This window comes from Lissotriton vulgaris, chromosome 3_1 (assembly GCF_964263255.1).
Source record: "Lissotriton vulgaris chromosome 3_1, aLisVul1.2, whole genome shotgun sequence".
NCBI classification, from domain to species: domain Eukaryota; kingdom Metazoa; phylum Chordata; class Amphibia; order Caudata; family Salamandridae; genus Lissotriton; species Lissotriton vulgaris.
The window spans coordinates 1,939,598,357-1,939,622,231 of NC_141689.1; the positions used below are offsets into that span (position 1 = coordinate 1,939,598,357).

General features: G+C 45.7%; 1 protein-coding gene across 2 annotated transcripts in view; it reads right to left on the reverse strand.

The window, feature by feature from the left end:
* MFAP3L (microfibril associated protein 3 like) overlaps positions 1–23,875 on the reverse strand; it is a 217,928-nt gene that overhangs the window by 102,841 nt on the left and 91,212 nt on the right. The window lies entirely within an intron of this gene.

Here is a 23,875-nt window from a genome sequence, read left to right on the forward strand (position 1 = left end):
AAACGGAGATTCTGTAAATGCTGGAGGGGATATCTTATGATGTTCGTCCTCAAGTTTGGATCACAGTATAAATTAGAAAGCTGAGTGGGATCCAATTGTAGGACTTCGGTTTGTATTTGCACAAGATGGAGGGCTAGGCACTTTTCAGACAGCGGTATTGTAATGCCTACATTCCTGAGGCTGCAAGATGGCGATACAGACACTTGTGTGTGGAGGAGGGTGACAGGACCCTCTTTACAAATTCACTGGTGCTTTGTTTGCAAAGGGCTACGGATTAGTGTTTCTGAAACACCACCCGTTATGCATTTTAGGGGTTAGGGTTGACCTGCAGATTCTGTTGCACAGGTTGAACATGACACTTTAGGTGAGGTCAAGCCTTTTGTCTTACTTGATCAGATCACTGTTTTGGTGCAGAAATCTCACACCTCTTGGTGACTATGTTACGGGTGCTTCAGGGTAAAGATCACTCTGCTGTGAGGGCGTCTTTACATGAAGGCTGTGTCTGGAAAGCAGTAAATTAAATGTAAAGACATTTGAAAGGAGGAGAACCCCAAACCGGTACTGGAGCGTGACACAGTGGATGCACTTGCAGTGAGATTCAAGTAAAAAATATGTTTTTATATTATAGGCAGACAGTTTAATTCACAATAGGACAGATTAGGTTGGTTACAAAGAATTTGTTACAAAGCAATTTGCCTCCCAACAAACTACAAAGCATCTAGGCAGCGCATCATACTGGTATGTGAATTGCGCTTACTTATGAGGCCCAAGTGCACTATTGGATTAAAAACACAGGTACCGTACCAGCTCTGACACACAACAGTCAAGATTTGTCAATAGTGTCCTGTCCCTTAATCAAGAGTAACCCCAGAGCCGGCACTCCCCAACCGGGATCGTAGATCTTGTTCCTTCCAGACTTCCTTTCTGTAGTCCCAAGGTATTGATCCGGATAGAGACCCTAAGTTATCACACACAAAAACCCAAATACTGCACTCTCTCAGTGAGAAATGTAATCAGCCCATGCTGGGGGGTAGAGGGGCAGGGCAACACATTACACCAACCAAATTTGCCAGATTCTTGATGCCCAACGGACCAAACAGCCCAGTGCATTTTATTCCGTGCAAAGTCCCTGGTCTGTTTAAAAAAAATGTAATAAGTAAAATCACTAACAAAAAACGAACTACTGTCTAAATGTATCCACACACACCAAGCACTGAGTGTGCAAAACCGCATGACTGATGAGGCCAGAATACACATGTTATTTAAGAGCCGCAAGCACATCTTTCTTTACCGGTTAGCACTTCGACCTTGGTGCTAAATATGTGGAATGGCCCAATGATAAGATTTAACATTTACATTTATCATTTAGTGGGATCAGTTCCACATACATTTAATTTACTCTCTCTTTTGAGCTGTTTAAGGAACACTGAAACTTGTTCCATGGGTGTAGTTCATCTGCGTCCTGTTTTGGACAACCAGAAAGGTGAGCATCTGGGAAGGGTCTGCCCAGACGTGTGTCCCTTGCTCACTGTGCCACTGTATTCAAGTTAGCCTGGCTGATGAGGGGTGATACCCTGAAACCAGTCCAAGGGTGCGTGTTTCCCTTCCAGGTAGGACCTGGCCTGGCAGTTCAGGCTCGTCTTTTGCCAAATACCTTAGAAAATCCGTTCAAAATAAAGGATGTTTTTCTACTAGGTTCATAAGCACATTCGTCTATAATTACTATTTGTGGAAAAATACAAGGACTTTGTGATTAAGCTTTGTCCACAGATCTCAATGCTTGATTTTTTTCTAGTTCTGTGTCGTTCTATCCACATACCGGAACCCTTCATGTTTTGAAGTATTCTCAGCCTATGTGTATTTAGTGGTGACACCTTTGAACTATTTGTCTGTGTTTCAGAACAAACCATAATTATGACATTTAACATTTTGGTGTCCCATATTTGGTGATTCCTTTGCAATGAATAATGCTTACCCCGTAATTACGCTTTTACTAGATCATACACCCATATTTTTCACTTTCTGTCATCTGTTCATTACAGGAGTCTTCATTTTTAGGTCTCGGCAAGGGTAGGCTGCGCACATGCGCAGTCTCGCTGGCGAGACTTAATGTCTCTGAGTAGCGAGGTTAAGCTCGCCCCTCTTCTCCATTGGCTGGCCTCCTAAACGGCAGCCAGCCATTGGGGAAGAGGGCCCAGTGACGACATTCTCTCGATCTAAGCCCCGTCCTTTTCGGATTGGGGGGGCGTGTTTTTTAGTTTCTTTCTCCCCTCTTCTCCATTGGCTGGAATGTAAACAACACGCCCGTTGTTTACATTCCAGCCAATGAAGAGGGGAGAAATAAAAACACGCCCCCCAGTCTGAAAAGGACGGGGCTTAGTGACAAATGGCAAGCGCTTGTTGCATTAGAGCTCAAGGTGCCTTTGCGATGCCGCAGCTAGGCTTTGAAAGTGTGGTGTGCGGAGGAGGGTGGTCTACCTTCCCCAAAAAGATGTAAGGGTCACCACAGCTTCCCTACTTTTACTTCCTCGTCCTGTAACGGCTGGGCTCTGCAGTGGTTTACAATTCAGTTACAAGTTTGTAACAACACATCGCCCAGCACAACCCACACCATAATTACGACATAACACAGTACGATGCCAAACACACCACTAACCCCCACCAACACTCCTTGCATAATTCCAACGCATCCTGCCTAACATGAATCCAGCACTCCCTGCTGGCACTAAGAGCAACATTTCATACCGCCATCCCCATGCAGTGCCAAATAGTGCACTCCCCGCATAGTTCGTGCAGGTCAGATTCGGTGCCAGTCTGACACATTCACACAGTCTAACTGGGTTACTGCCTTTCTCTTCAAATGTGAATCTTAAAACCTGCACGCAGTCGCTTATTGCTTGTTGCGATTTCACTCTTTATATGCGACTGACTCTGCCCTTGAATACAATTGTGGCTCTGTGTGTGTGTGGCTCTGTGTGTGTGTGGCTCTGTGTGGGTGTGTGGCTCTGTGTGGGTGTGTGGCTCTGTGTGGGTGCGTGGCTCTGTGTGGGTGCGTGGCTCTGTGTGGGTGCGTGGCTCTGTGTGGGTGCGTGGCTCTGTGTGTGTGCGTGGCTCTGTGTGTGTGTGTGTGTGGCTCTGTGTGTGTGGCTCTGTGTGTGTGTGTGTGGCTCTGTGTGTGTATGTGTGTGGGGCTCTGTGTGTGTGTGTGGCTCTGTGTGTGTGTGTGTATGTGTGTGTGTGGCTCTGTGTGTGTGTGTGGCTCTGTGTGTGTGTGTGTGGCTCTGTGTGTGTGTGTGGCTGTGTGTGTGTGTAGCTCTGTGTGAGGCTGTGTGTGTGTGTGAGGCTGTGTGTGTGTGTGTGGCTGTTTGTGTGTGTGTGGCTGTTTGTGTGTGTGTGGCTGTGTGTGGCTGTGTGTGTGTGTGGCTGTGTGTGTGTGTGTGTGGCTGTGTGTGTGGTGGTGTGTGGCTGTGTGTGTGTGTGTGTGTGTGTGTGTGTGGCTGTGTGTGGCTGTGTGTGGCTGTGTGTGGCTGTGTGTGGCTGCGTGTGTGTGTGGCTGCGTGTGGCTGTGTGCGTGTGTGTGTGGCTGCGTGTGGGTGTGGCTGTGTGTGTGTGTGTGTGGCTCTGTGTGTGTGTGGCGCTGTGTGTGTGTGGCGCTGTGTGTGTGTGGCGCTGTGTGTGTGTGTGCAAATGCCGTAGGTCTCGCATTTGCGAGAGATTAAGCTATTGGCATTGTAAATGACAATGCCATTTATTTATCTGTTTTCAAAACCAACACATAAATACCAAAATTACCATTTACAATGCCAATAGCTCTAACTTTTGCAAAGGCGAGACCGTTGCATTGTAAATGCTTGTTCATTTATGCACCCAGGATCTGGGACTACATCCCCATATCCAGAACCATCAGGACATCCCGAACGCTTCTTCAAGTCAGGAACGAGTTGAAGACTCTCCTTTTTAAGAACACTAAATGTACTCATTATCCACAGCCTCCGAGTGGGCTTTTCAGCAGTGATATATATGCCCCAATTATACGCATATAACACTCCCTACCCCCCCCCCCGCTTGTGGAAAAAGACAAATAAAGTCATATTACTTTCTGTTTAAATTACCATATAATTTTCAACCAATAGCTTTAGCAACTGGCCATTTATCAGCAATAAAAAAGTTATTTGCATTTCCATGAAAATGAGTTGTCGATGCAGATGAAGAATGCTGTATTGAATTAATATTTATTTTTGGCCTCCAAAGCCTTCAATGAATGGATCCATAACAGTGTCTCAAAGTAGATCCTTCTTACCCGACGGATGCAAAACTGGACCTTGCCATAAACATGTAAAGACCATAAGGGTTGCTGACGTTTTTTGTTAGATGGTTGTTAATCAATGGCTCCTTGAGATAACATACTGGGCAATTCCTGCTTCATTCACCTTAATTCTTTGAATAATTTAAATATATGCTATAGCAATTCCATTCGCCAAGTGGGGTAGATATAAACAGGATACAGGTGCCATTGACTGACTAATTGGGAAATGGGTAGGTAAGTTAAAGCCTGATGGGAGGTGTTAACTTGCCTTCTGTTATCACACACAGTGGGAGGATGGGACTAAATGAGATTTTAAAACCGTATTGTAATTTTTCTACCACGTAAAAAGTAAGAACTAGGTAGATAACTCATAAATCAGCAGCCTTGGGCGCGGTGTGGTTCCGTGATTCCGAAATGGGTTCGATAGTGCTGAAACCTGATTTATAAAGATCGTCGGAAATTGACGATCTTGGTCTCTACAGACCGCAAATGACGAGTGTAGCGTGTCTGAGTGTTTTCGTATGAATCGATATAGGAGAACACTCTGTATTTGAGGATTTAGTTTGAACCCTCGGGTTCCATTTTGTAATGTGGCAGCCAATATGTATGGTTGCCCTAACATAGGCCCTATGATCGTGGCCGAGCGAGTCCTTGACACGTACGCCTTAGTTGACTCTTGGTTGACCTGGCCGAACTGACTTTTCCCCTGGGGCGAATCCTGCTGGGCCAGTTCCTTGGTTAGCAGCTGCACTTATTGAGATCAAAGGGCAGGACGTGGTCCGACTTTATGGCCCACCGTTCCCACTCCCCTATCTCTTTCCCATCTGTTTCTGCCTTTCCTTTACAACATGTTCATCGATCTGAGTTGAAGGTTTTATGATGGGTTTGTCCGGCCTGATCGAACAGGAAACTAGCATATGTGCGATCGTTTTTGGTGGGCTGGACAACGGAAAGTGGGATTAGCTTTGACTGTTGTGATTCGTTACTTTTTGAAACGCTACTTGTTCATTGGTTCATTTTGTATGCACCAAATGTAAATTGTGATGTTGCCAGAAGCGTCATTTTCGGCATAAAAGACCGAGTTTTGTTCCTTGAGGTGGTGCAGTCTCTTTCGAACTACCCGTGTGTACTTTGTAGACCTCTGTCCCTGGTTGCAACCATTAACCTTTGGTCTTTGACGTCATCGAGAAGTATCCTGTGTCTCTGTTTGCCAAGACAGGGGAATCCGGGGTCTTTGGGTGTTGCCCTGACACCGCTGGGTTATTGTAATAGTATTGGTTCCGAGAAAAACCCAGTACCTCATTTGGCGCCCAACGTGGGGCGAGTTCAGCGGTACCGGTCCAAGCCAGAGGTTCGTGAGGAGCGTCGTGTGAAAATTCCGGAGGTTGGCCAGCCACTTCAGCGACCCCTGTATGTCGACGTGGTTCCGAAGGTCTTTGCTGCGAGGCTTCCCGCGTCCCGACGGCTACGAAGGACTGCTGCCCTGACTGTCGCCCTGTTTTGGAGCCTTAGACGTTTGTAGAGCGAGACGATTGACGGGTCTTCTGGTGACGCCATTGACAATTCAGTTAAGTATAAAGGAAGCGTCTCCTAGTTCTTAGTTCTTAGTTTGGTTTGTATCCTTTAGTGGATAGCTTTGATTTGGTACCTGCAGGCCCCAAAGCCAAGGGATTTGTGTATTCACGAGTTTATCAATTTTAGATTACCCTTGTTGTTTGAAGCTAGACTAGTGAGCAAGATGCCTGGTTTTAGCAGTCTTAGGAATTTGTTCAGTTGTGGAACTATGAGGGATTCCCGGTTAGAGGATTCGTGTCCGGTTCCTCCGATCGGAACTCCTACATACGAGTTGTATGTGAAGCATGGAGTAGGTCCTATTAGCTATAATGAGATTTGGATAAAATACACGAAGAACGACGGTGTCCTACAGTGGCCCCGTTATGGTAGTTTTGAGACAGAAGTCTTGGATAATCTCGAAGTGAAGTTGTTCAAGAAGAAAGCCCGGCCGGCGATGTTTGATTCTTTTCGCATATGGCGCAAGGAAGCCAAACAGAAAGAAATTAAGTTAGCGAAGAAGAATAGAAAGGGTATGTCAATGGTGCAAGCCGCCGTTGCATACAGGAACGATGAGGACGAAAAAGATAGTGAGCAGATGCTTAGAGTGAGGAAGTTAGCGGTAGACAGATGCTACCCAGTTCTACCAGCTAAAGAGCAGAAAGACGAAAAGGATCTTGTGAAAGACCCTTTGATGTCGCATTTGTTAAATTCGCCACCACCCTATATGCAGAATGCTACGGCTCCACCACAGCCTATTGTGGCCGTGCAAGCTCCTAATGTTTTGCCTCCTGTTATTCCTCCACAGCCAGCTCCTCCGTTGGTTGTTGCTCCTAATGCGCAGCCTTCTCAAGGGTTGCACACTTTGCCTTCTTCTGCTACTACTGTCTCTATGCCTGTTCCGACTATGGATCCTACTACTACTGTTTCGTCTCCTCTTGTCCTTCCGACTGTTCCTTCTCCTAGACAGCGGATGACCGCTGCCTTTTCTAATTTCCTGACTCCTATTTTGGGACAAATGGGTATGTCTCCTGTGAATGAGCGTAGACAATTGCGTAGTCAATTGCCCGATGCAGATGAGCGAGTGATTCTAGACCATATGACACGTAGATGGGTGACGTATAAGTCCCAGTATGATCTAGAAGGTATTATGGATGTTTTCCGACAATGGGAAGCACCAAAACAGCGTTATGTTTTTGAACTTATGTGTGCATTCCTCCATGAACAATGGATGGATGAAGTGGGTAGAGTTCCTGTAGAATTGTCCCGATTGCGTTCGGATGTCCCGATTGTGAGTCTACCCGATGTTGAGAAAGCGGTTTCAACGTTACTGTTGCTGCGAAGCGACGTTCCTATTGAACAGTTGTTTGAGCCAGTTTCGTCAGTTAGGAGAAAAGCGCGTCAATATCCGATGCGAGAGGTTCCTCCAGTATGGAGACCTGCTGATCCTAATGCTCAGCCACCTGTTTTAACGCACTTCCAACGTGTGTGGGTTCATGTGCCATGGAAGCGTGCAGAAGTTCTAGCGCTTAAGCAGACTTTACCAGATCCGCGAAAGAATCCTGCAGGGTATTATAAAGAACTTACACAGACTGTGAGTTCGTGTGTCATGAATTTGGCGGATATAGATATGCTTTTTGGGAATGTTGTTCCACAGCCCATTTGGAATGTCATTCGTTATACAGATCATGATAATGAGTTAGGCGATTCGTGGGTGAATCTTGTTGCAGCAAATGATAGACAAGTGGGAGGTGCTAAGCCTGAAGATGTTATTACTGAACTTCCTGGTAGAATTATCATGTTCATGAAGACTTTAATGCCTGAAGTCCGTGTTAATTGGGACAAGTTGTCGGCCTGTAAGCAGAAGAAAGAAGAGTCTGTTTCAGACTTTTTCTCGCGTTTCGAGGAAACGTTTGTAGATCATAGTGGTCAAGATAAGGCTACCCAGGGTGGCCAGAGATTGTTTGTTGATAAATTTGTGCACAATCTTCTTCCCGAGTTGTGTACTAAGTTGAAGGATTCTGAGAGTTCTTGGCCCGTTTCTACTTCAGCGCAGATTCTTGCTACGGCTCAGTACTACGAGAATAGGCGTAAGGATGAGTTAGAGAAAGCGGATAAGAAGACTAAGGAATTGAAGACTAAAGTTCTTCTACAACAAGCTTATCCACCCCGAGCTAATAATCAGCGTGACTATCAGCAGCCTCAACAGTATTCGAGGAACTCGCAAAGAAACGAGACTCCTCAACAACAGCGTATTCTGTATGGTCCTAATCAGTGTGCATATTGCAGAGAAGAGGGTCATTACAAGAATAGTTGTCCCGTTTTGCTGCAACGTGCAAATAGTGCTCCTAGTGTTAGAGGTAGAGGTGCTCAACAAGTGCCTAGAGGTAGAGGTCGCGGACAGAACGCGCGCCCTTTGCCTCCCCAAAATTCAATGAATAGTTTTGATCAGCAACAGAGTTCTTCTGGTAGATCTACACAGTACTACGTAGACGATTACTATGTTGAAGGCAATGGAGAGCAAGGTAATGATTATTAGGACAGCCATGGACAAAGAGAGGGAGTTGTTTCAGTTCCGGTAGATCAGAGTGGACCTTACGTGGAAGTGATTGCATCAGGTGTGTCAGAGCCTTTTCTGCTAGACACTGGTGCTACGAAGAGTTCTATTATGCATTCGAAACTCCCTGGCGCACCTTTGTCTGGCTCAAATAATGTTTCTATAGGTTTTTCTGGCGCCCCCGTTATAAATCCGATTTCCGTTCTATTGCCAATTTCTGTTGGTCCTCGAAGACTTGAAGCACCCCTTCTTTTGACAACAGGTTGTAATGAGAACTTACTAGGCCTTGATTTGTTGAAAAGATTGTGTGTGACATTGCACTGTTCTCCGTCAGGAGTACATCTTACGTTGGGTGAGAATGTGATTTCTCCGATCTATGTTTCAAAAGATTGTCTTCCATCTGAATTGTCTTCTTTACCAGACTCGTTGTGGGCTACAGGTCCAAATGATGTGGGCCTGTTAGACATTCCTCCATATGTTGTGACGTTGAAGGCGAATGCTCAGTTGCCTCGCATTCCGCAATATCGTATTTCAAGTGATGGTGAACGAGCGCTTTTATCGATCATTTATGATTTGATTGACAAAGATGTTATTGAAGAGACTCGAGGTAATGTGTGCAATAGTCCGGTTTTGCCTGTTCTAAAGAGAACTGATTCTTCACAGCCTCCTGTATATAGGTTTGTTATTGATCTTCGCGAAGTGAACAAAATAGGTGTTCCGCAATTCCCTGTTGTACCTGACATTACTGCGTTACTGACATTGATTCCAGCTTCGGCTACTTGGTTTTCGGTGATCGACTTGAAGAATGCTTTCTTCAGCATCCCGATTGCCATAGAGAGTAGAGATATCTTTGGATTCTCTTTAGGAGGACGAAGTTTCCGCTTTAAGCGCGCTCCTCAAGGTTATTGCGAGAGTCCATCAATTTACAGTCAAGCTCTGAAGACACAACTTGACTTGTTGGCCTTACCAGAAGGTGCAGCCCTTATCCAGTATGTTGACGATTTGTTAGTCGCTGCCGATACTGAAGAGATGTGTAAGGATGTCACTGTGTCCTTGTTGTCTCATTTGTCTGATTGCCATCACAAAGTTTCTCTTTCCAAACTACAATTTTGTCGCCAAGAAGTTACCTATCTAGGTCACCTCTTATCGAAGGAGGGAAGGAAACTGACCCCAGAAAGAATCCAGACCATTGCGAAAATGAGTGTCCCTACGACACAGAGAGAAGTACGTGCGTTCTTGGGTATTACGTCGTACTGTAGACAGTGGATCCCAAATGTTTCCCTTTTAGCGAAACCTTTGATAGCTCTTACGGTTAAGGACACTCCAAATCCTATTCCTTGGACTGAGGAATGTCAAAAGAGTTTTTCTGAACTACGAAATGCGTTGTGTTCGGCTCCTGTGTTGGGTGCTCCAGACTACAGCAAGCCTTTCACATTGTATGTGCATGAAAGGGAAGGATGTGCATTGTCGGTTTTGACTCAACAATTTGGCGGGAAGCAACGCCCATGTGCGTACTTTGTCAACTTTAGATCCTGTGGCTAGAGCGTTGCCGAGTTGCTTGAGAGCAACTGCAGCAGCGGCTGTTTCGATTCGACAATCTGCTGGTTTGGTTATGGATAATACGCTAGTGGTTATGGTTCCACATGCAGTGGATACCTTATTGAATCGGACAAAGACACAGCACTTGACTAGTGCTCGGTTGTCAGGATATGAGCTTACGTTGTTAGCGAGCCATGTGCACATTAAGAGATGCAATACCCTAAATCCGGCTACGTTGTTGCCGATTTCGCTTGAGACAGACGATGATAGCGAAGAGCAACACGATTGTTTCTTGAGAACTGAAGAAGAAACGAAAGGGAGGATAGATCTGAAGGATACTCCTCTCCCTGATTGTAATGATGCCTTGTGGGTTGACGGCTCATGTTTTAAATTACCGAATGGCGATACCACTGCAGCATATGCCGTGACTTGAAGTATGTGTTAGTGGTTGTTTGTTCTTTCTCTAGATGGGTAGAAGCATACCCACTTAAGGACAACACTGCTTTGTCCACTGCCAAAGTTTTGATAAAATAATTTTTCCCTAGGTTCGGATTGCCAAGAATCATTTGGAGTGATAATGGAAGTGAGTTTGTGGGACGAGTGATGAAGAGAGTGTGTGAAGGTCTCGGGATTAGGCAGAAGTTCCACGCTGCAAATCATCCCCAATCAGCTGGTTTAGTCGAGTGCTATAATGGCACTCTAAAGTTAAAATTGGCCAAAATTCAAGAGAGCACTGGTTTACAATGGCCAGATGCTTTGCCATTAGCACTTTTGTCCACCCGTATGACTGTGCACTCGCGAATGGGTTTGAGTCCGTATGAGGTTGTGTTTGGTCGCCCGGCAAATATTTGGGGCGTACCAAGACCAACGAAGTTTAGCGATCTTGAGTACCCTGTTTTGCTTGATTACTTGCGTGAAATGACAACTAAAATGAGTGTTTTACGCCAACAGGCTCATGATTCTCTTCCACAAGCTGTTGAAGATCCAGGTCACATCATTGAACCTGGGTCTTGGATCTTCGTAAGAAATTTTCAACGAACAGCCGCTGGACCGGACCCTATCAGGTCCTTTTGTCGACGAGATCTGCGGTACGAGTTCGTGGAAAGAAACACTGGATACACAGGTGCCACACGAAGAAGGCACCCTTACCTCTACCATACGATAAGTGGGTTCAAGATGGTCTTGCAGATTCAGAAACTGAGACTGTCCCGAAGTTTGCCACATTCAGTGATGCTCGTTTGATTGGTACTAATTCAGAACTGGAGAGCGATAGCCTTTTGCAAGCTTCAATACCTCCTGCAAAACGGTTGGACACTTCTGAGCCACATCTGTTGTTCATTGATCAAGAAGTACCTGGAAGAGACAGATATAATTTGAGATCGAGAACTAAGGACAAATACATTTTAATAAAGTTGATTTTTTTACTGTTTGCAGGTTAACTCTCCACCAAGGATCTACGTATTTTTGTTTTTCTGAACTGCCATCCGGTTCCTGCTGCTAGGGTCGCGGTTGCTACCAGTCTTGGGAGTGCAAGCCTGAGACACTAGGTCTTGGGTTCCGTTGGTCCGAGGCCGTCTTCCTGGGTTCAGCGGAGGCCCTCTCAAGCAGAATCAACCAACCACCGCGGGCAGCAACTTTAGTTTAGGATGGATTTCTTTGAGTCGGAGAGACCTGTGCAGACATTGACTTTTAGAGAACGCATTTACGAAACAATGTTGAAGAAATGTTTTTTGATTCCGTGCATACTTTTACTACTGAGTTTTGTAATTTTTATAATTGGTTATGTAGCATTTGTTTCTAAAGTAACGTTTAATTCCACTGTGCAATCTACACCTTCACCTACTATTTCCTCACATTTTTCCACCCTTTGCCTGAACATGAGGTAGTCCGACGTAAGGAATTCGTTAACAATTCCTTCATACAGCTTTTGCACTAGCATCAGTTAGTGATTAATACAACAAACTGCTGGATTTGTGGTTTGATGCCTCATACAGCCGATAAGGGAATTCCATATTTAGTTCTGCCTTTCAGTTTAAATGGTTCGATTCGAGCTTACAGAACTATGTTCATGTATGCCCATAGTGTTGATCCTTTACGTTCACCGAGAGATAACCCAAAGAATAGTCCTATAGCTAGAGGCATAGTCGATATGATCCAAAGGACTAATGCAGTAGAGACTATTCCGAAAGACGAAAGGCAACCATATAGTGGTTGGAGCGTAAATGGATATGGAGTAAGTCTGAGTATTAACCAGCGTGCGAAAAGTCCTCTACCGATCTGGATAGTGCCCCATAAGGGTTACTATTGTCTACAGGGCAACTGTAAGAATCCGAGAGCTCAGTTAGGGAAGAGTGTTTGCGCTGAGACTTATGTGTTTCCGTCTCAGTCTTCCCCAGCGTTTTTAGCAGCCAAGGGTACTTATTTTGTTTTCTACGATAAAGCATACACATGGTTGCCCCATGATTTTTCGGGCACATGTTTTGTTTCCTTTCTGTTACCCCCCACTTTCACAGCTGCGGCAGATTATCACAAGATGAGAATTGCTAGAGGTGTCTTTAGCCAAGAAGACACTGCAGGACAAGAATTGGGTGATTTCTTCAAGGGTTTTCTGCCGTTTTGGGGACCTATGGCTAACAGTAGGAATATTCGTCAGCTTACGAGAGTGGTTGAGTCCACCATAGTTGAGACTGCCGGTGCCCTTGGTAATCTGACTGCTGAGCTCCAGTCGGATAGACTTATGACACTTCAGAATAGAGTTGCCGTAGACGTTATTCTAGCAGATCGAGGGGGAGTTTGTAGATTGATTCAATCGAGCTGCTGCGTTTTTATTCCGGATAATGCTCCGTCAGTCTTCCAAGCCATTTCCAAATTGCATAAGATCTCCGATTCTGTCCATCTGGACAAAGGGGATTGGTCTTTGATGGGATGGTTATGGGGATTGATATCCACTTGGGGTTGGAAGATTTTGATGGTCATTGGTATGGTCTTAGCGATTCTGTTCATGTTCTGTCTCTGTGTACAGTGTGCTCCGGCTATTTGTGGCCTTTGTGCTACTTTATGCGAACGGAAGCCTGTCCGGAGGGAGATTCATAGTATAAGATGATGCTACAGCAGCATATCGATGATCTGATGAATATAGATCCGGATTCAGATTAAATTGAGTCTGGGTTTATTGCCTATGATAGGGCAAAAGGAGGGTCTGTGGTTCCGTGATTCCGAAATGGGTTCGATAGTGCTGAAACCCGATTTATAAAGATCGTCGGAAATTGACGATCTTGGTCTCTACAGACCGCAAATGACGAGTGTAGCGTGTCTGAGTGTTTTCGTATGAATCGATATAGGAGAACACTCTGTATTTGAGGATTTAGTTTGAACCCTCGGGTTCCATTTTGTAATGTGGCAGCCATCTTGTATGGTTGCCCTAACATAGGCCCTATGATCCTGGCCGAGCGAGTCCTTGACACGTACGCCTTAGTTGACCCTTGGTTGACCTGGCCGAACTGACTTTTCCCCTGGGGCGAATCCTGCTGAGCCAGTTCCTTGGTTAGCAGCTGCACTGATAGAGATCAAAGAGCAGGACGTGGTCCGACTTTATGGCCCACCGTTCCCACTCCCCTATCTCTTTCCCATCTGTTTCTGCCTTTCCTTTACAACATGTTCATCGATCTGAGTTGAAGGTTTTATGATGGGTTTGTCCGGCCTGATCGAACAGGAAATTAGCATATGTGCGATCGTTTTTGGTGGGCTGGACAACGGAAAGTGGGATTAGCTTTGACTGTTGTGATTCGTTACTTTTTGAAATGCTACTTGTTCATTGGTTCATTTTGTATGCACCAAATGTAAATTGTGATGTTGCCAGAAGCGTAATTTTCGGCATAAAAGACCGAGTTTTGTTCATTTAGGTGGTGCAGTCTCTTTCGAACTACCCGTGTGTACTTCGTAGACCTCTGTCCCTGGTTGCAACCATTAAACTTTGGTCTTTGACGTCATTGAGAAGTATCCTGTGTCTCTGTTTGCCAAGACAGGGGAATCCGGGGTCTTTGGGTGTTGCCCTGACACCGCTGGGTTATTGTAATAGTATTGGTTCCGAGACAAACCCAGTACCTCAGCGGACGGAGCCGCCATAAGTTTCTCTTTGCAGCCGGAGCCGCTGGGTGCTTTCCTTGTGGCCGGAGCCGCCGGACAGCTATGACCACGGTCGGTGTCGCAAAACGATTCTTGGCGTGGCGGGGAGCCGCTGGGCGGTTTTCTTTGCGGCCGGAGCCGCCAGGCACTTTCCGGCACGGTGAAGAGCTGCCGAACGTTTCTCTTTGTGGCCGGAGTCGCTGGGCGTTTTCCTTGAGGCCGGAGCCGTCAAACGGTCTTGACTGCGCCGAAGCCGCCAAACATTTCTCGGTGCAGCATGGAGCCGCTAAACATTTCTCTTTTCGGCCGGAGCTGCTAAATATTGTTGGCAGAGGACCGCTGTGGGCTAGAAAAAAGGAAAGGAAAGGAAAGCACTCCCTTTTCTTCCACCCTCTTCCTACCCCCACCAAAAATATTAATTGTATAACCATCCAATCGCAATACTAACTCCTGCTTCTGCCGCAGCGTGGCAGCTAAACCTTGCCGAGGATCTCTTTGTGGACTTGCAGTACCAGGAACCAGCGTGTCTAACAGCTCTCTCCTGTGCCTGCATTCACCAGGGGGAGATAAAGCTGTTAGAGGGCGGAAGAGGACGGGCTGGGCTCCCCTCTAACATCGCAAAGGTAATTCTCCTGGTTTAGGATCTCATTTCAAACGTAAAACTTGGTACAATCCCTCTGTTTCCTTAAGAATTACCTGTGGGCAAAATGGCTGGCCGGGAAGGGAAGACAAGGAAAGCAGCAACGGGAGGATATATAGCTGGGACCTTAGACCAGTTCATTACCAGGGCTACTTCAGTTCTGGCAAAGGAAATAGCAATCACCAAGCACTGACTTTCCCAGAACCCGGCATTTGCTAAACGTTCCTCCCTGGGGGACCTGGTGCTGGCTCGTAGCCCGGTGCAGCACAACCCTGTAGCTGTTTACACCGTGGCCTCCGCCCAAATTTGTGTTAGACCTCCCCAGGTTTTGTTGCCAGACAAGGATAATGTGGATTGTGGGGTAGCTACCCATGCTACTTCAGGGGCCATCCCAAAAGGGCGCCCCATCGCAGCAAACTCCATCGGGAGCACCCTCTAAAAAGAAGGAAGGGGGGGGAGGCGCAGAAGGGAAAAAAATCCAAGAAGCTGAATCAAATAACACGGCTAACCCGGTAAATGCGGTAAACGCGGAAGTGGTTCTTTTGAGCCCAGGGCAACCAGGTGTGAATGACTCGCTTCCAAATACCCTTCCTCTGGTTTTACAAGATGGTCCTTTGCCCTCGACAGATGCCGGTTTTTGGAGGACATTAGGCGAGCTCATATCAGCCTCTATAAAGCCTGTATATGAAAAACTGCTGTCTAATGAGGATAGCCTGAAGAAACTAGAACAGCTATCTAAAACAAACTCCTCTCATATCAAGAACATTTCGCCAAAGTGCCCCGAGGCTAAAGTCATCCAGATGAATGGTCCGGGGCACAGTCTGAGCATTATTCCATCATCCCATGCGATTGCCTTGGACCCAATTCCAGGCAACTTGGACAGGAACATAGTAGTCGGGCCCGGTACTGTGGCTGGAGCCAATATACAGGGAAATAAGGACTGTACCCAAGGAAAGAGTGACAATCAACAACTGGCGGGAGGGGGGATTGGGACAAAGCAGCAGGCAGGTCGGATGGGCCCACAATGCTTTACTGATCATCAAAAGACTTTGTTGCCACATATTGATCTACCTCCTGAGTCTGTACCCTATGTTGCTGTGTTGACGGGAGTGCCAGAATTAGTCAATGGGAGGGTGGAGACTTATAGTGAGTTAAAGAACAAAACTGTGCACTGGTTGAACACAAATAGACCCCTACCCTTGAATGTACACAGCAAAATACTGTTTGTCCGTAGGGTAAGCTGGATAGGATGCAGATCAAAGGATATAGAGGGTAATTGTATAATTATTTATTTTAGTGATAGCAGGACAGTGCATCACATCTGCGGCGGATTTAACCAGAATGTGAGATCCACTATTCAACCTTTCGATCTCAGATACTTTTATACTACCGCAATGAGTAGGGAACACTTTGTCCATCAGGGGGTGAGCTGTGAAGAGCGATCCCGACCGGGATACCTAGGTGAAAGATTTGCCTGTGACAGGTTTAATCTACCGGGTAGCTGCCATCTTTCTCCCATTGTGCAGGGACTAAATAGATTTGCAGTACTTTCAAGGTTGGACGATTGCGATTGACTGCCTGATGGTTTAGAGACGCAAGCATCAACTATTCAGGCCTTAGAACTAGTTCACTCATTTTCTTTAGGAGCAGGGTCTATAGTACAGACACCGTATGAGCCCCCTATCTTGAAGTCACCCGAGGTTTTGCCCACTGTATCATCTGGGGATCATCTAGTGGACTACAATGTTCTATCTTGGAACATTGCAGTGTTGGCAGAGAAGATCCGATGTGGGTGCATTTCATCAGTCAATTTTCGCTGATATGTTTACAGGAGACTTGGCTGGTGAACTGCAACCTATACCTGGAGGGGTACAACGCTTTCTATGTCTCTGCTGCCCCTTCAGCAAGTGGAAGGGCAAGCGGTGGCCTAGTTATCTTTACATCTCTAGCATTGAAATGCAGGATTAAGGTCCTCCCATTCGCTCAAAGTGACTCCCAAGCTATCCTATTAAAGCATGGAAATGCTAGTGTGTGTTTAATCAACTTTTATAATGCATTGATGACACCAGCAAAATGGCAATTTCCAGCACAGGACGGGAAAACTGCCAGCAGCCAAGGTGTTAAGCAGCATTGTGCTTATGTCTCTCATAACCTTAAGATAGTGGGAGACTTTAATGTCCACCCGTGTGGTGATCCTGAAACAACTAGGATGGGTGATATGGGATGTGCCAGGACACGAGGTCTCTGCTTTGAGCACTCAGTGCAAGGAAATGTACTCAATGACCTGCTTAATGAATATGATCTGTTCTCTTCTATGTATTTTGCTGTTCCATCTAGTAAACAGCTTGTGCCGTCCTTTAAAGAGAGCAGTGGAGGATTTTTTATAGATCATATTCTGATTTCTGTCAGTCTACAGACTATCCTTGAGGGTTTTAAAATTTTAGAGAGTTCATTCAGTGACCACAACCCAGTGTGTGTGCAGTTGGGGGGTGGTATATTGAACAGGAAGGCCCGGGAGTTAGTGACGGGCGTGTTTAAACCGAAAGATGGTAGGAGTCGCCTTAAATGGTCCCAGGTGACCCCAAACCTTTTCTATGAAAAGGTCCATGAGTCTTGCGCAGCAGAATTTGCATTCTGTGTGTCTCCTAACCTCATTAGGGGCTTTGCTTTCTGTCCCTGCACGAAAAACAACATCTAGCGATCCTAAATGGTTTAATTCCGATGCTCTAAAGCAGCCAGAGTATTGAAGGATGCATTGAAAGCTAACCCGAGGGATTTACCCCGGGTTCGTGCCCTTCGACTTAACTTCAAAAGACATTGGCAAGCCGCAAGGCAGAACTGAAGGAAGCAACCTGGCGTGAATTGGTAGACCCAAGCACGTTAGGTAGTAGTGCTAAATTTTGGGGCATTAGAAATAGAACTCTTTTTGAAAGGGTTACGGATGAAGGCCTTGGTACTAATATACTGGAAGAGGATTGGGTCTCGCATTTTAGCCGTATTTTTAAGAGCGATTCACCTCTAGTTCGACCACAAGTCAGCTCTGAAAATAATACCCTGGTTGTATTCTCCCAGAGTGAAGTGGAGAAAGGCATTGCTGGTTTGAAGTGCAACAAGGCGCCAGGTCCGGACGGTATACAGACGGACCTATTTTAAATCCAATCCTTCACTTTCGGCCCCTGTCCTGCAGGGTGTGCGTAATGCGGCCGCTAAGGCCGGCTGCCCAAAGACTTGAGGCTTATCCACTATTGTACCAGTGTTTAAAAAATTTGATCGCAATAGTACACTAAACTATAGGCTGATTTCCCTTATTAACTCCGTAGTCAAGGTTGTGGGAGGGGTTCTATTGATTAGACTGGCTACCTGAGCGGAAGATAATAAGATCATCTCTGACATTCAAAATGGGTTCGGACCAGGACACTATTATAGCCCAATGTCTCATCCTTTACCTGATCCTTGGGAAGTACACGGTTGCGCAAAAAGGGATGATCTACATGGCCTTCATGGATCTCTCCTCTGCTTTTGACTGTGTCAATCAGGGGAGAATGTGGCAATCCATGAGGGCCATGGGGGTGGAGGACAATCTGGTGGACTTCCTGAGGGACCTGCATAGTGATACAAGGGCAAATATTAGGTTTGCTCAGGACCTTGGGGTTTCCAGGGATTTCAGCATTGAAAGGGGTGTAAGGCAGGGGTGCAACCTTGTCCAGTTTCTTTTTAACCTTTATATCAACATGGCAAAACTGAAGATTCTCCTGAATGAGAAGGTGCACTTCTTTGGCGATCCGGAACAAGCCTGGACCTGGGTCAAACAATGGCCTGCCTTTCACACTTGACATGGCTGTGAAGACCGGCGTGCAAATCCTCTTTTCAGTGTGGCGGGATGCCCAAGTCACAGAGTGCGAAAGCATTGGAGACCGCACTCTTGTAAGCCAGAGGTAAAGAATGATAAGTGCGGGAACAATAAGGAGGAAGCCTCCAGCTGTATCATGACGCCGATCCTCACGTTGTGGAAAGGCGACTGCCTCATCAACTTGCTATGTGATGGTATGGGGACCATGCGGCATGGTTCTGCCTCAACTGACTGGATGGGGTATTAAACTTACAATGAAAAAAAGGCCATTGCCGGTATTCTGCTATATTTAATGCCTGGCAGCATTCTTTACCCTTTTGACTTCATCCTTGGCACCCATAACTTAAGGGTCTGTCAGACTGTCTATTGTGAGCATCTGCATGAAAGTATATTATTTTTTAGAGACCATGGTAGACACAAGCACTTGTATCTCACTTGGTGCCCAATGCAAGCTCCCCACCTCTTTCACTTCTTATTTGATTCCTTTTCTGTTCTCACGCTTGTTAATTCTTATATGGTTTGCTTTAAGTGATTATAATATTTCTTGCTTTTCAGGGTGATGGAAACTTCCGGAGGGGGAAGTGTGGGGTGAGGGTAGTTGGGATGGAGCAGGTGTTATTTACATTTTCTTGTCATTTACATGAGTCACCGAGACCTCTACATAGTCTACTGCAATACATCCGCTAGGGATGACGGAGGCCAGTTTTATAAATGACAGACCTACGCATACAGATTGATGTCATGGAAAGTTCATGGTATGAATGACAAGATAAAACATGAAGCAGTTTTGCTATGTCAAGGGACATGCTCCAGCTATCCATTTTCTCAAGGAGATGCAACTTTTGGGCACACAATGCACTTTCTAGACCGTTATGATTAGGAGGAGTTTACCACTTTAGCTTCACCAATGGCTCCAGAGGAGTAGTTATTCTTCCTAGGAAGTCCTTCTCCTTAATGGCAAGTTCAGTACACACAGACGACTTGGGCCATTATGTAGCTATTAAAGGCTCATTGGATGGTTAACCCCCGACACTTGTTAGTGTCTGCGCCCCTCCAACTCTACACAAGTCAACCCTTTCCACTGTGATCTAAATAAAAGCAGACTCATTTCCAGTCAGAAAGATCATGGGAGAAGACTTTAATGACGTGCTCATTCCAAAGTGCGACCACACCTTGTTGGTCTCTTCTGCTAGACGTACATTGTTATGCAAAAGGGCTAATACGCTTGGCCTAATTGACCGATGACACAGACAACATCCATTTGATATGCAATACACTTACTACTCTCCTCACCACAACTCATCTTCTGGTACAGATGATCTTCTTGTCTCAATGGATACCCTGGTGGTAAAAGGAGACTCCTGCATTCTGCCCCTTAGGGTGTAAGACCTGAATTGAACTTGCAAGCTTCTCGAGGAGGGCACAGAGGGACTTAGCGATTTAACGCCTGACGGTTGCAAGATGATAACCTAGTGATTCTCCTCTGCACTAATATTGCAGACTATTGGGACCTCAATGCTGGCCAAGTATCAGGCACACTTTTGTGCTGTGTAAGGAAATGCCTCTTTATGCATGATCACCCCAAAGTTTTGGATTGACACAGCTTGTTTTTTGACTCAGAGTGCACTAAGGCCTGTAAACTAATTACTACTGGTGGGGCTGAAGCACTTCTTGTAGCACACACTTAAGTATACCTTTAGCACATGTCCCATGCCTGCCATTGAACCCTGAATGTAATGTTAAACTGCCATTTAGACCTGGCAAATTAAACCTTTTTTGAAAGGCCCAAACCTTCCATTTTAATACATAAAATTTCTCCATGGGGTGGGCCATGAACAGCCCAGAGGGCAGGGTGCAATGTGCTTAAAAAGTAGGACATGTACCTTTACGCTTCACATAGCCTGGGAGCGAAAAATTCTTACATTTGATTTTCACTACTGCATGGTCTAACTCTCCCATCGGATAACATTGGAGTTGCCTTATTACATTTTATAAGTGTAATTTCCAAATGAGAAGAGATAATCAGTTCATGTCTGGGGTCTTTGAGATTGGGGTGAAAAGCCCAATTTAGTGGTCAAGTCGCGTTTTTGATCATTATTAAAAAAATGCCACTTTTAGAAAGTTATACAATTTTGTAACCTTTGCCCCAGGGTGGTGTGGGTTTCCACCTAGTCATAATCATGCATAAACTTGGCAGGTAAGGACTGCACGCTACTTGCATATTGGACTTTCTTGAAAATCCTCTAAATACCGCTTCCAGAAGGCACAAAGTAAATGGCTAATCAACTGCATTTGTGTTCCTCCTCCCAGACTGCAACCACTCAGCGTCGGAGAGTCTGATCTGCACAATAAATGCACAAGTATGGGCACATATAGATTTGAGGATTATTCACAGCTAAATAGCCTGTGTTCTGCCTTCACACAAAGGGCCTAAGGACCCTGCATTGTTACTGCAGCCAGCTTGAAGCGCAATGCAGGGAAGGAATGGAATTCCATGTACTTCAGAGCCACTGTATAGAAGCTTCTCCCCCTTCCAGAACCAAGGCACCAGGGTATAAAGGAAGAAACTTATCCACCAACTCTTCAGTACACTTCTGGACCTATAGATATTCTGTCAGGGATAAGAACTGCTGGAATGCTGTTCTAAAGGAACTGCTGTTCCACTGTGCTGACCTGCTGCCTTCCTGCCCGAGGAAGAAGAACTGGACCTTTAACTTCATCTTGAACCCAGGAGTCCAAAGTGGCTCAAAGCACTAGTTTGCTGGCTTCCTCTCGTGACCCTTACAAGCATATAAGGCTCCCCAACAAGCTCCTGTACCCAGCAGCAGTGAGTTCCTGACCCCAAGTGGTGTCCCTCAGGTCCTGGACCCCTGGTATGGCTCAGCGCTCTTAAAATCAAGCTTTAGGGCTCTTCACAACCGCAAACAAGCACTACTCGAACCGAAATTCAGTGAGAGCCGCGGCAGACCATCTCTTCGCACAGCAGTTTCTGATCGTCCGCTGCGGACCACTACCGCAAAGTTCCAGCCAGCCTAACTGCGATGCCGGTTCTTCGTGCCACGCCACCCACTAGCCACAATGCTCTCCTTTCTCCCTGTGATCCTTTCTAATGCAAACAAAACTTTTGGCCCAAAACTTGAGAAGGTTAAACTTCAGCTGGACTAATCTAGGACTATATCCGACATGTGCTCCATCGCGTTCGGCCTAAACCTTTGACTCGATCCGGCGTGGCCAGAGCCACGGTTGAGCTTTACTCTTTGAGGCATTTTTTGATGTATTCTTTTAAAAACGTATTAAATTCAGGTCTCGTTTTCTAACCTGGTGTGGGATCTTTGTGTGTTTTTTTCACTGTTTTACTGTTAGCAGTATTGCGCAAATTCTTTACATATTGCCTCTAAGTTAAGCCTGACTGCTCTGTGCCAAACTACCAGGGGGTTGAGCACAGGTTAAATTGGGGTTTGCTTGTGCCTCATCCTAACTAAGATTGAGGTTGCAGATTGACTAAGGCTCACACCCCAGGCAACCAGTAACCCAATTTCTAACATGAGTGTATTACACAATGAGGTCACAGAACCACACAATATATTGCACCATTTTCCGCACATATTTTCTTACCGATAAGGACCAAATAAATAGAAAAATATCCGTTTATCGCGAGGGTGATAGGCTGATTAATACAACGGTGGGCATTTTCGCTTCTCATTACAAGTCACTGTACCACTGTAGACAATTCCCGGCTGCAGAACACACACTTGCAGTTGTTTGGGCCTTACCTGTGCCCAAGCTGTTACCGACTGAGAGCTCCATTGTTAATGATCCTATCACAGTGGATGAAATAACGATGGCATAATGGAATGTAAGAATGGAGTGCCAGAGTGGAAAGTCGTAGAGTGGCATGGCACAGAGTGGAGTGGAGAGTCGTAGAGTGGCATGGCACAGAGTGGAGTGGAGTGTAGCAGAGTGGAGTGTAGCAGAGTGGAGTGGCGCAGAGTGGAGTGGTGCAGAGTGGAGTGGCGCAGAGTGGAGTGGCGCAGAGGGGAGTGGCATAGAGTAGAATTGAGTGTCACTGTGAAGAGGGATAGGGTGGCACAAAGGGGAGCACAGTGTTAAGAGCCTGGAGTGGAGGAAAGTAGAGTGGAGTAGCATACAGGGGAGTAGTGTCGTGAAGTGGCGTAGAGTGGGATAAAGTGAAGTGGCATAGAATGGAGTGTCATAGCGTAAAGTGGAATAGAGTTGAGTAGCGTGATGCGGAGTAGTAGAGTGGCATAGACTGCTTTGCCATAGAGTGGTGCAGAGCAGAGTAGAGCAGAGGGGTGCAGAGTGTCATGGAGTGTAGTAGAGTTCTGCAGTGGAGTAAAATGGAGTAGAGTGTCCTGGAGTAGTGTGTTGTAGAAAAAGAGGAGTGTCAGAGTGAGTGTTGTCTAGTGTTGTGGAGTAGAGTGGAATGGCGCTGGGTGGAGTAGAGCGAAGCGGATTAGAGTGTCAAAGTGGAGTGATGTAGGTGGCAGAAAGTCGAGTAGTGGGTCGTAGAGGGGCATAGAGTGGGGTAACAGAGTGTAGTAGTATAAAGGTGAGTAGAGTGACAGAGTAGAGTATGCATGGTGTAGTACCACACTGCCATTAAAAACCCATTTTCAATTTGGAATTACCATTACATTTACACAGACATACAATTTTAAAGATAAACCTGTACAGCCCACAAACGATAATTTGTGGAAATCGGCATCACCTACTGTGTTTATTTGTTTTGATTGTAATAAAATATTTGTTTCAACCACACTTACACTGTGTTTCATTTGACCTTTCCTAATTCTAATATATTCTGAAATATTTGTACAGTTCATTTACAGGCATTTAAATTTTGTTGTGTGCTTGAAAAATACAAAATCCTACAAATCCACCTTTCAAACCCCTAGTACCCAGCAAGATTGTCATACAAATGCTCTCACTTTGCAGTCAGAGAAAGTAAATACCACACACAGCCTAATGTTTGACCTCTGTCTTTGAATGCGGAGCAAATATGGCAAGATAAAAACAAAATGCAAAGGCCTGTTTATTGCTCATTTGCTTCTGAACTCCAGCATGGTTGTTTTGGGGGTGCTTCACCCTCCCCACTCCCATACTTCCAGCACCTATGTCATGGGCATGAAATTGAGGAACAGGATTATTGGCGTCTCCATCCTTTCCTATGAGAGCCACTTCTGATCGATGAAAAATGTCCAGAGCTACTAATGACTTTGACAATTGTTACAGCAGTGACCACATCGGAGACAATCACAAAAGTGTCCACACTATGCAGAATTACAA